Below are 13542 nucleotides of genomic sequence, written 5' to 3'. Positions count from 1 at the left end.
TTGTCCTACATCTGGTCCTTCGATGGTATAGAATAGAAGAGAAATGAAATGAGCAGACATTCTTAATAGACACGAAATATAGTTCAAAGGTCAGAAATGCTACTACACAACCTAAGGCAGGGGTCACCAACGCGGTGCCCGCGGGCACCAGGTAGCCCGTAAGGACCAGATGAGTAGCCCGCTGGCCTGTTCTAAAAATAGCTCAAATAGCAGCACTTACCAGTGAGCTGCCTCTATTTTTAAAATGTTATTTATTTACTAGCAAGCTGGTCTCGCTTTGCCCGACATTTTTAATTCTAAGAGAGACAAAACTCAAATAGAATTTGAAAATCCAAGAAAATATTTTAAAGACTTGGTCTTCACTTGTTTAAAAAAATTCATTAATTTTTTTACTTTGCTTCTTATAACTTTCAGAAAGACAAATTTAGAGAAAAAATACAACCTTAAAAATGGTTTTAGGATTTTTAAACACATATACCTTTTTACCTTTTAAATTCCTTCCTCTTCTTTCCTGACACTGTAAATCAATGTTCAAGTAAATGTTTTTTTTAATTTTATTGTAAAGAATAATAAATAAATTCATTTTAGCTTCTGTTTTTTTCGACGAAGAATATTTGTGAAATATTTCTTCAAACTTATTATGATTAAAATTAAAAAAAAATATTCTGGCAAATCTAGAAAATCTGTAGAATCAAATTTAAATCTTATTTCAAAGTCTTTTGAATTTCTTTTAAAATTTTTGTTCTGGAAAATCTAGAAGAAATAATGATTTGTCTTTGTTAGAAATATAGCTTGGTCCAATTTGTTATATATTCTAACAAAGTGTAGATTGGATTTTAACCTATTTAAAACATGTCATCAAAAGTCTAAAATTAATCTTAATCAGGAAAAATTACTAATGATGTTCCATAAATAATTTTTTTAAGTTTTTGTCTTCTTTTTTTCGGTTGAATTTAGAATTTTAAAGATTCGAAATTGAAGATAAACTATGTTTCAAAATTTAATTGTCATTTTTTTCGTGTTTTCTCCTCTTTTAAACCGTTCAATTAAGTGTAAATATCATTAATTATTAATAATAACATAGAGTTAAAGGTAAATTGAGCAAATTGGCTATTTCTGGCAATTTATTGAAGTGTGTATCAAACTGGTAGCCCTTCGCATTAATCACTACCCAAGAAGTAGCTCTTGCTTTCAAAAAGGTTGGTGACCCCTGACCTAAGGTATTCGTCCTTAGCCAAAAAACAAAAAAACAAAAACAAAAAAAAGACACAGGAAAAGCAGCCTAGGAAAAGCAAGTCAAGGTCAGGTTAAGGTCGTGACGTACCGTTGGGGCTTTCCTCGTCGATGGTCACTATAGTCGCTGGGGGGCCGGGCCGGGACAACTTGCACTCTGGAAACGGAGAGAAAAAGAAAAATGTCATTTATAAAAAGAGGAGAAAAAAAAGAGTTACAAAAACAATAATTAAAAATTAAATTGAATTGTTTAACTATTCTATTTTTTAAAAATAATTTCAGACCTTTGAGGCACTTGTAATATAGGGATATTTAAATAAAGTTTTGGTTTATTTATATATGATTTAAGACCCCTGCTCTAAAACCAAAATAATTTTAACATGAATATTTCAGTATTTTTCGGACTATAAGGCGCGCTTAAAATCCTTTCATTTTCTCAAAACCCGACAGCGCGCCTTATAACCCATTCCCTAATGTACGGAATCATTTTGGTTGTGCTTACCGACCTCGAAGCTTTTTTATTTGGTACACGGTGTAATGATAAGTGTAGATGGCAGTCACACATAAGAGATACGTATAATTGATTGATTTTGTATTACATGATACATTTAGTACGGTTATTTTAGCATTTCTGGCCTTGTTTTCACTATTAATACTATTAATAAAAATTCCAATATTGATACAATTGTTATTGTATTTACCGTATTTTCTGGACCATAGGGCGCACCGGATTATAAGTCGCACTGCCGATGAGCGGGTCTATTCAGGTCTGTTTTCATACAAAAGGCGTAATAAAGGGTGTAGATTAACTACGGTCAAAGTATTGGACAGGACGTCGAAATGTGTAATAAAGTTGAACTTTATATAAGAAAAAAAATGGGGATACAAACGGTACAAAACGATCCTTATATGCTGTTATCTGTCATTCATTCATCACCCGTAGGCTCGTAATTCTCATCTCAACAACCACAATGCACCTGCTCCCGGTCTTTCTAACATCCGGTTTGCCGCAATGCATTGTGGAACATGCAGTCTTTTAGTTTACCATTTGTTAGGCCATTGAGTAGAAACAACTCAATTCAATGTCAGTGTTTCTCAAATAATCAATATCAAATACATGTATAATTCAAATCAATTCCCTTTTAACTCTTTTTAGCTGTAAATATTAATAGATCAATTTATCAGCAATTAAATCAAACATGCAAATTAGGAATGATCATTACACATGAACTATATAACCCATAAGTTACAACAAAGGGGTCATGTTATGATTTTTTTTCTAAATATAAAAGACTTCCTTGTGGTCTACATAACATGTAATCAGTGTTTCCCATAAACTGCCAAGATACCTGTGGCGGTGGGGGCGTGGCTATGGGCGTGGTCACCATGACATCATCGAGTAATTTGCATAATTTACTACAATGATATGATTTTCTCTAAAAAGGCTTAAAAAATGTATACTTACTAATTAATAATAACAGTTTTGTTTTAAACGTCCATCCATCCATCCATTTTACAATATAATTACAACACTTTATGTACATATTTATATACAGATTTGAACAATAAGTTATTCACTGAAATATATTTATTAATTGTGGTTCTTACAAAAAATATATCTTATAAAATATAAAAGCTAAAATGTCTCTTAAAGCTCTGCCCCTTTAATTAGTGCATACTAAATAATTTAACTTTAGCCTACTACTACAACCATATTATTTACCAGCAACATAAAGTGAAACAGAGGCAGAGGTGTCCTGCCACAGTCAGTAACAAATAAACAGAAAAAAGTAGTGGTCAAATACAAATAAGGCAACAAGAGAAGTATCCTACACTTCTCTTTTGTAAAGTAAATCTGAACAGCCTATATGGGCATCTACATATACTATATGATTTGCCTGAGAAGCTGGACAGGACAAAAAATTAAAAATAAATAAATAAATATATTTTTTATTTTTTTATTTTTTTATTTATTTTTTATTTGTGGCGGACATAATTCTTTCGTGGCGGGCCGCAACAAATAAATGAATGTGTGGGAAACACTGGTAATGGTGGTTCTTTGGTCAAAATGTTGCATAGATCAGCTAACTTTTTTTTAATGACATTCAGACTTTACTTCAATCAATAACGGAGCAGCATCTCCTCATCCGTGGCTCGCTAGTGCAACAACAACGCCCGGAAATGTGTCCCGTGAAAAAACCCAAAGTTCCTCAGGTGAATAATGTAAACTCACTACACCGGTATGTTTTAGTGCTTTCATGGCGAGTTTACTGACAGATATAAGTAAGATCTTTACACTACTTTATATTAGAAATGGCAACAGGGGATAATGAATGTCCTATAACAGGAAAATAGAGAACAAGAAGAAGCTTATCGACTACAGTGGCGGAACCACGCACATTTTCGAAACTTATGCAGATCCCAAATACAGATCAGCAGGTGCCAGAAGGTAAGAAAAGTTGCCTTTGCATAATATTGTGAAACAAAACGCCAGATAATATGTCTCCTAATGGGTGCCATTTTGCGGTCCTTATACACACACCATAATAATACTTGTATCTCTGACTACGGTAGCCGCAATGGGCCGACTAGCCATCAAGCGGTGTGGCTTCAAAATCGTACTAAAAATATTTTGACTAGAGATGTCCGATAATATCGGTCTGCCGATATTATCGGCCGATAAATGCGTTAAAATGTAATATCGGAAATTATCGGTATCGTTTTTTTTAATTATCAGTATCGTTTTTTCTTTTTTTTTTTTTTTATTAAATCCACATAAAAAACACAAGATACAATTACAATTAGTGCACCAACCCAAAAAAACTCCCTCCCCCATTCACACTCATTCACACAAAAGGGTTGTTTCTTTCTGTTATTAATATTCTGCTTCCTACATTATATATCAATATATATCAATACAGTCTGCAAGGGATACAGTCCGTAAGCACACATGATTGTGCGTGCTGCTGGTCCACTAATAATACTAACCTTTAACAGTTAATTTGACACATATTCATTAATTACTAGTTTCTATGTAAGTGTTTTTATATTGTTTTACTTTCTTTTTTATTCAAGAAAATGTTTTTAATTTATTCATCTTATTTTATTTGATTCATTTTTTTAAAAAGTACCTTATCTTCACCATACCTGGTTGTCCAAATTAGGCATAATAATGTGTTAATTCCACGACTGTATATATCGGTTGATATCGGTATCGGTTGATATCGGTATCGGTAATTAAAGAGTTGGACAATATCGGCATATCGGATATCGGCAAAAAGCCATTATCGGACATCCCTAATTTTGTCAGATGTTTGAGTGCCGTGTGTAATGTTCTTTATTTTCAATGGAACATTCAAAGTTTTGGTGTTGTTTACTGTCGCCATATTGCAGTCTACACGTATCTCGTATGTGTGACTGCCATCTACTGGTCACACTTATCATTACACCATGTACCAAATAAAATTGCTTCGAGGACGGTAAGCACAACCAGAATTATTCCGTACATTAGGCGCATTTTAAGTTTGCCTTATCGTCCGAAAAATACGGCACTCTTACTATTATTGTTAATAATAATAATACTATCACTAATAGTAATATTAATATTATTTAGTAGTAGTCATTTAATTTTGTGACACATTTTGAATGCCCTTATGTATCTGAGTTGTATATGATTCCTATACAATGTTGCGTGGTAATAGAGGACACTCCAATGGTAGGTGTATTCCGCAATGTAGGGACACCATTTATTTTAGGATGATTAGGATTACAGTATATGCATTTTAATAAATCCCATAGCTTTCACGCACGATTCCCATGCTCCTCAAACATGTCACACATTCATGAAATTTAAATGGAAGCCGCTGGAGGTAGAGCTCCAAGTATTCACTTCAGAATCACGTCCGAACCACGTGACTCGATTTGTTAACTGCTTCTAGCAGCAGCTTCCGTGACCCCGAGCTATATGGTAGGCCTTAAGTCATGAATTTAAAATGGAATGTAAAAAATGTATATTTTCAAACTGGAGATGGTTAGAATTACTTACGCTTGCTAAACAGAAGTTGCTCTTTGTGTTGCCCAGTGTGCTTTATTGTTTTGCGTCTGCATAGTTATTGTTGATAGTATCTAGTGCAGGGGTCACCAACGCGGTGCCCGCGGGCACCAGGTCGCCCGTAAGGACCAGATGAGTAGCCCGCAGGCCTGTTCTAAAAATAGCTCAAATAGCAGCACTTACCAGTGAGCTGCCTCTATTTTTTAAATTGTATTTATTTACTAGCAAGCTGGTCTCGCTTTGCCCGACATTTTTAATTCTAAGAGAGACAAAACTCAAATAGAATTTGAAAATCCAAGAAAATATTTGAAAGACTTGGTCTTCACTTGTTTAACTTATAACTTTCAGAAAGACAATTTTAGAGAAAAAAAAATTAAAATTAAAAATTATTTTTAGGATTTTTAAACACATATACCTTTTTACCTTTTAAATTCCTTCCTCTTCTTTCCTGACAATTTAAATCAATGTTCAAGTAAATTAATAGTTTTTATTGTAAAGAATAATAAATCAATTTTTATTGAATTCTTCATTTTATCTTCTGTTTTTTCGACAAAGAATATTTGTGAAATATTTCTTCAAACTTATTTTGATTAAAATTTAAAAAAAAATATTCCGGCAAATCTAGAAAATCTGTAGAATCAAATGTAAATCTTATTTAAAAGTCTTTTGAATTTCTTTTAAAAAAAATTCTGGAAAATCTAGAAGAAATAATGATTTGTCTTTGTTAGAAATATAGCTTGGTCCAATTTGTTATATATTCTAACAAAGTGCAGACTGGATTTTAACCTATTTAAAACATGTCATCAAAATTCTAAAATTAATCTTAATCAGGAAAAAATACTAATGATGTTCCATAAATTATTTTTTTAATTTTTTCAAAAAGATTCCAATTAGCTAGTTTTTCTCTTCTTTTTTTCGGTTGAATTTTGAATTTTAAAGAGTCAAAATTGAAGATAAACTATGTTTCAAAATTTAATTGTCATTTTTTTCGTGTTTTATCTTCTCTTTTAAACCGTTCAATTAAGTGTAAATATCATTAATTATTAATAATAACATAGAGTTAAAGGTAAATTGAGCAAATTGGCTATTTCTGGCAATTTATTTAAGTGTGTATCAAACTGGTAGCCCTTCGCATTAATCAGTACCCAAGAAGTAGCCCTTGGTTTCAAAAAGGTTGGTGAGATTCAAGATTGCTAGAATATATTGAACTATTACCTGCCCAGAGTGTGCAGGCTGCAGTTACAATAAACTAAGAAATTAAAAGTAGAGGGCCACAATATATGGGCCTGCAGCCATCGACAAGCCACTAATACCAAAATAATTTTAACATGAATATTTACCGTATTTTTCGGACTATAATGCGCGCTTGAAATGCTTTCATTTTCTCAAAACTCGAGAGTGCGCCTTATAACCTGGTGCGCCTAATGTACGGAATAATTTCGGTTGTGTTTACCGACCTCGAAGCTATTTTATTTGGTACATGGTGAAATGATAAGTGTGACCAGTAGATGGCAGTCACACATAAGAGATACGTGTAGACTGCAGTATGACTCAAGTAAAAAACACCAACATTTTACATGGTCCATTAAAAATATAGAACATTACACACGGCGATATCAAAATGTTTTAGTACGACTTTGGTAAGCTATGGAGCCATGTGCATCAACATAGGAGTATTATTATGGTGTGTGTATAAGGTAAGACATTATCTGGCGTTTTGTTTCGCAATGTTATGCAAAAGCAACTTTTCTTGCCTCCTAGTACCTGCTGATGTGTATTTGGGATCTGCGTAAGTCCGGAAAATTTGTGCGAGTCCGCCTTTGTAGTCTGTGACGACAACATAGTCGATAAGCTACCTTCTTGTTATGTAACATTCATCTTTCGCTGTTGCCATTTGTAATATAAAGTACCGTATTTTTCGGAGTATAAGTCGCTCCGGAGTATAAGTCGCACCGGCCGAAAATGCATAATAAAGAAGGAAAAAAACATATATAAGTCGCATTTTTGGGGGAACTCTTTGATAACTGAAGTTCCTTGGGTGAATAATGTATACTCACTACACCGGTATGTTTTAGCGCTTTCATGGCGAGTCTAATAACAGATATAAGTTAGAACTTTACGCTACTTTAGATTACAAATGGCAACAGCTGAATGCCCCATGACGAGAAGATAGAGAAAAAGAAGAAGGTTATCGACTACGGGGGTCAATGACGGACGCGCGCAAATTTTGAGGACGTATGCAGATCCCAATTACAGATCAGCAGGAACTAGAAGGCAAGAAACGTTGGTTTTGCATAATATTGCAAAACAAAACGTCTGCTAACGGGTGCCATGTTGCCATTGTACACACACCTAGTCAGTGGCCTAGTGGTTAGAGTGTCCGCCCTGAGATCGGTAGGTCGTGAGTTCAAACCCCGGCCGAGTCATACCAAAGACTATATCAAATGGGACCCATTACCTACCTGCTTGGCACTCAGCATCAAGGGTTGGAATTGGGGGTTATATCACCAAAAATGATTCCCGGGCGCGGCCACAGCTGCTGCTCACTGCTCCCCTCACCTCCCAAAAAAAAAAAATTCACCACACCCAATGTGTGTGTGACAATCATTGGTACTTTAATAATAATACTTGTATGTTGACAATCCAAGCGGTGCGGCTTCATAGCTTACCAAAGTCGTACTAAAACATTTTGACAGATTTTCTCAATGGAACATTTGATCTTCATCATCTCGCAGTCTACACGCATCTCTTATGTGTGATTGCCATCTACTGATCATTACATAATGCCCAAAACAAAATGTCTTCAAAGTCTGTAAGCACAACCAGAATTAATAAGTATATTAGCTGCACCTGAATATGAGGTGCACTGTCGATTTTTGAGAAAATTAAGGATTTTAAGTGCGCCTTATAGTCCGAAAAATGCGGTACATTACAGTATTTTTAACAGGGATGTCCGGATATAGGTTTAACTGTACATCTGACGGGGCTAAAGACGGACAGGCGTGTACTTAGCTGTCGTGACATGGGTGTAGAAACAGCGTCTGACAGCCACTTTTTAAAATAAAATATTTACTATACAGCATGAATTGACAGCTACAAGCAGGGCGGCGACCTCACAGGGACAAACAAAAGCAGCTTCACAGATGGCGGTCACAGCAGCTAAGTGGTGCAAGCTCACGGAACACAGGTGATGGCAGACAGCAGCAGATGGAAGGGAGGTTTCTATGCAGCTGGTGCAGGGGGGGATAGGCGGTCTTGTAACATTTGTGGGTGGGGCATAAAACACTTTAATAAAACAACAACAACAGAAATGAAGAAATAAACAGACAGCAGAACCCTCTTACCCTCATATTGCCAGTCTGGAGAGGTTAGTGGCATCAGAGAGAAGCAGAAGCATGGAAGAAAAGCAGTTGAGAAACAGCTCGGAGGAATAAAACCACAAAAAAAAACAACAACATCGTAAAAGATGAGCAGATACACTATGTTGCCAAAAGTATTCGGCCACCCAGCCGAATGATCAGAACCAGGTGTCCCAATAACAGGTGTATAAAATCGATTTGTGAAAGCATTGGCGTTGTTAGGCCTATTTTAGGGGGGCTCAAGCCCCCATAAAATGTTCTTAAGCCCCCCTAAATAATTTGGTGTTAAAAAAAAAAATATATATATATATATATATATATATATATATATATATATATATATATATATATATATATATATATATATATTTTTTTTTTTTTTTTTTACAAATACATGCCGACATATTCATTATAAAGTGGCCCGAATATGAGTTTAAATAAATAATCATATAACCTGTCATTAATCACTCAGTTTCCCCTCACTTCATAGTGTAAGGTAGAGAACCTCTTTAGTTCATATAGACTTGTTCATATAGAAAATGCCCACACCACTCAAAATCCAGTCCGCATTTTCTCTGCGACCTTGCTTGCGGTCCTGCAGGTGTACGAAGCACATTAGCACACAGCACTGCAGAACAAGAACCTTGTGTCTGCAATTGTAAATCATTTAGTTTTTAAGTTGTGTGTTTCTTGTAGAATCTGTATAAAGTAAGATACATTAGCCTATTGTTAAAATAATGAAAACAACATTATTAAATATATTTGTTTTATTGTATTGTTACATTAATAGCTGTTGTATTATTATTCGAGTGTCCGCCCTGAGATCGGTAGGTTGGAGTTCAAATCCCAGCCGAGTCATACCAAAGACTATAAAAATGGGACCCATTACCTCCCTGCTTGGCACTCAGCATCAAGGGTTGGAGATGGGGGTTAAATCACCAAAATGATTCCCGGGCGCGGCGCCGCTGCTGCCCACTGCTCCCCAAGGGGATGGGTCAAATGTAGAGGACACATTTCACCACATCTAGTGTGTGTGTGACAATCATTGGTACTTTAATCTTAATCTTTAATAGGATGGCTTGTTAAACATTTCATAGGATTTTCAGAGGGAGGAAAAATCAAGACATTTAATATAAAATGTAAAATGAATAAATACATAAAAAGAAAAAGAAAAAAAATTATTAAAAGCCATCATCCCGTGCATTTTTTTTACGTCCCCGGGACGACAGGACTATGTTAATCTCAAGCCCTGGAAGTTACATTTTATTGTTTGCATTATTTGTTTCAGCATTGCACTTTGAAGATGGTCCCTCAGCTCTTTGAAAACTTTGGCTCTTTTTCAGATCAGCAGACTAAGTCTTTCTTATTTACAGTATATATAAAAGTTTCATTTCTATTCATACTTCCATATATATTTAATTTCCTTAAAGGCTTGCCATAATATATATATATATATATATATATATATATATATATATATATATATATATATATATATATATATATATATATATATATATATATATATATATATATATATATATATATATATATATATATATATATACATACATATATTATATACAAGCCAAATTATCCCGATCCAGATATTACTTTATTTCAAATAATTAAGTAATATTTCCAGGGCTTGAATTTACAACAATTTTAGTCACATATGTGCCCAAAATGTAATCTGTGCAACTTCAAAATATTTGGGAACAAACAATAATTGTATTGTGAGCTAAAGTGGTGGCATTAGCCTCTATGTTGTGAAGTAATAGCATAGAGGCTAATGCCATGACTTTCATTGTGTTTCAGTGTATCTTGAAGGATCATGCAAGTCATTGTTTCTTGTTGATGCTGTAAACAAAATGTAACTGTGCAAACAAATGTTGGTTGTTGTACTGAACACACATTGAAACTAAACCCACTGAAATAATAATAATAACAATGAATCATTTCTAAGTCTTTGTTAGCCGTTTGTGAAGTTTTGTGCTCGTGCGCTACGTTCGCTCGCATCCTGTGCATCTCCTGGGGGCTAAGCCCCCCCCCCCCCCTGTCCTTAAAAGCTAGTAACGCCCCTGTGTGAAAGAATGGGCCGCTCTCAGTGATTTCCAGCGTGGAACTGTCATAGGATGCCGCCTGTGCCACAAATCCAGTCCATGTCTTTGAACCTACCAAGAAGAAGGCTTGTAAAACTCCACGTGTAGGGGGGGAGCAACATGAAGGTGTTCTGTTTCTTTCATGTATTTTAATCAACTAATCGATTAAATCGATTAAAATCGATTTTAAAAATAGTTGGCGATTAATTCAGTCATCGATTCGTTGGATATATGCTATGCGCATGCGCAGAGGCTACGTTTTTATTTTTTTAACCTTTATTTATAAACTGCAACATTTACAAACAGCTGAGAAACAATAATCAAAATAATAGGGGTGTAACGCATACTTGCCAACCCTCCCGTTTTTAGCGGGAGACTCCCGGTATTCAGCCACCTCCCGGAAGAAATGTTCTCCCGACAAACTGTATGTATATATATGAAATACTTGAGTTGGTGAATTCTAGCTGTAAATATACTCCCCTATTAACCACGCCCTTAACCACGCCCCCGCCCCGCCCCCGTCCACGTCCCCCACCCCCCACCTCCCACCTCCCGGTATCGGAGGTCTCAAGGTTGGCAAGTATGGTGTAACGGTACGTGTATTTGTATCGAACCGTTTCGGTACGGGGGTTTTGTTTCGGTGCGGAAGTGTACCGAACGAGTTTCCACACGGACATATTAAGTAGCGTCAGAAACTCCGCCCGGACAGCCCCGCAAAAGAGGACAAGTCCGGTGAAAAGAGGACGTATGGTCAGTCTATCCTAGCCCGTTAGCTGCTAGCAAGAGAGGACTATCAGCGATCGGTTTCACCGGACGTGAAACCGATCGCTGCTAGCATGCTAGCAGCTAACGGGCTAGCATAGACTGACCATACGTCCTCTTTTCACCGGACTTGTCCTCTTTTGCGGGGCTGTCCGGGCGGTGTTTCTTAAATGCCTCCGGCATTTTGAATTAGGGTTGCGTGTATTTTCAATGTACGTTCAGGGTTAGGAAGGGGTTAAAAACAAAACAAAATGTGCGTGCAGCAGCATCCGTGAGGGAGGGGGAGAGAGTTGTGATAAACGCGCGTGCGTCGTCAGGCTCTGCTTTTTATCGATACATTTATCAGATTTAACGTTTTATTATCTATAGCAGGGGTGTCAAAGGTGTGCATTTTTGTAACATTGTCCTTGTTTTATTTGGCAAGTTGAAAGAACATGGTGACAGTATGCTGTTTTTTTCCAATAAAATACTGGAAAGGATAGAAATGTAGTTTGTCTCTTTTATCCGATTATTAATTGATTAATCGAAGTAATAATCGACAGATTAATCGATTATCAAATTAATCGTTAGTTGCCGCCCTAATTGTAATCAACAGAAAGATATTGTCTTCACCCAAGAACTACAAAAGCCAAGAGGAAGCAGGACCAGACTCCCCTCCAGGCACCGCTTCTTTGTACTGTTTTACGACCTTCTCTGTGAACTGTTTACGACCCTCGTCCCTTAGAAACGGCTGCTGCCATGTGGTCAGGGAAAGTCCAAATAAAGGAGGAGGCGTACAATCTTTCGACAGATTAATCGATTATCAAATTAATCGTTAGTTGCAGCCCTAATTGTAATCAACAGAAAGATATTGTCTTCACCCAAGAACTACAAAAGCCAAGAGGAAGCAGGACCAGACTCCCCTCCAGGCACCGCTTCTTTGTACTGTTTTACGACCTTCTCTGTGAACTGTTTACGACCCTCGTCCCTTAGAAAGGGCTGTTGCCATGTGGTCAGGGAAAGTCCAAATAAAGGAGGAGGCGTACAATCTTTCGACATATTAATCGATTATCAAATTAATCGTTAGTTGCAGCCCTAATTGTAATCAACAGAAAGATATTGTCCTCACCCAAGAACTACAAAAGCCAAGAGGAAGCAGGACCAGACTCCCCTCCAGGCACCGCTTCTTTGTACTGTTTTACGACCTTCTCTGTGAACTGTTTACGACCCTCGTCCCTTAGAAAAGGCTGTTGCCATGTGGTCAGGGAAAGTCCAAATAAAGGAGGAGGCGTACAATCTTTCGACAGATTAATCGATTATCAAATTAATCGTTAGTTGCAGCCCTAATTGTAATCAACAGAAAGATATTGTCCTCACCCAAGAACTACAAAAGCCAAGAGGAAGCAGGACCAGACTCCCCTCCAGGCACCGCTTCTTTGTACTATTTTACGACCTTCTCTGTGAACTGTTTACGACCCTCGTCCCTTAGAAAGGGCTGTTGCCATGTGGTCAGGGAAAGTCCAAATAAAGGAGGAGGCGTACAATCTTTCGACATATTAATCGATTATCAAATTAATCGTTAGTTGCAGCCCTAATTGTAATCAACAGAAAGATATTGTCCTCACCCAAGAACTACAAAAGCCAAGAGGAAGCAGGACCAGACTCCCCTCCAGGCACCGCTTCTTTGTACTGTTTTACGACCTTCTCTGTGAACTGTTTACGACCCTCGTCCCTTAGAAAAGGCTGTTGCCATGTGGTCAGGGAAAGTCCAAATAAAGGAGGAGGCGTACAATCTTTCGACAGATTAATCGATTATCAAATTAATCGTTAGTTGCAGCCCTAATTGTAATCAACAGAAAGATATTGTCCTCACCCAAGAACTACAAAAGCCAAGAGGAAGCAGGACCAGACTCCCCTCCAGGCACCGCTTCTTTGTACTATTTTACGACCTTCTCTGTGAACTGTTTACGACCCTCGTCCCTTAGAAAGGGCTGTTGCCATGTGGTCAGGGAAAGTCCAAATAAAGGAGGAGGCGTACAATCTTTCGACATATTAA

General features: G+C 36.7%; 1 long non-coding RNA gene across 1 annotated transcript in view; it reads right to left on the bottom strand.

Annotated features, from left to right (window-relative positions):
- Positions 1–1152: 1152 nt before the first annotated feature.
- The window catches only part of LOC133657054 (uncharacterized), a 130014-nt gene continuing 117624 nt past the window's right edge, over positions 1153–13542 (bottom strand). Inside the window, exons 3-4 of the long non-coding RNA XR_009827218.1 lie at positions 8629–8643; positions 1153–1390 (exon numbers count right to left, since the gene is read on the bottom strand). This is a non-coding gene — a long non-coding RNA (uncharacterized LOC133657054). The remainder of the gene's footprint in view (positions 1391–8628; positions 8644–13542) is intronic.

This window comes from Entelurus aequoreus, linkage group LG09 (assembly GCF_033978785.1).
Source record: "Entelurus aequoreus isolate RoL-2023_Sb linkage group LG09, RoL_Eaeq_v1.1, whole genome shotgun sequence".
In the NCBI taxonomy this organism is placed as follows: Eukaryota; Metazoa; Chordata; class Actinopteri; order Syngnathiformes; family Syngnathidae; genus Entelurus; species Entelurus aequoreus.
The sequence above is the reverse complement of the archived record's forward strand: the minus strand, read 5'-3'. Positions and strand labels throughout refer to the sequence as shown.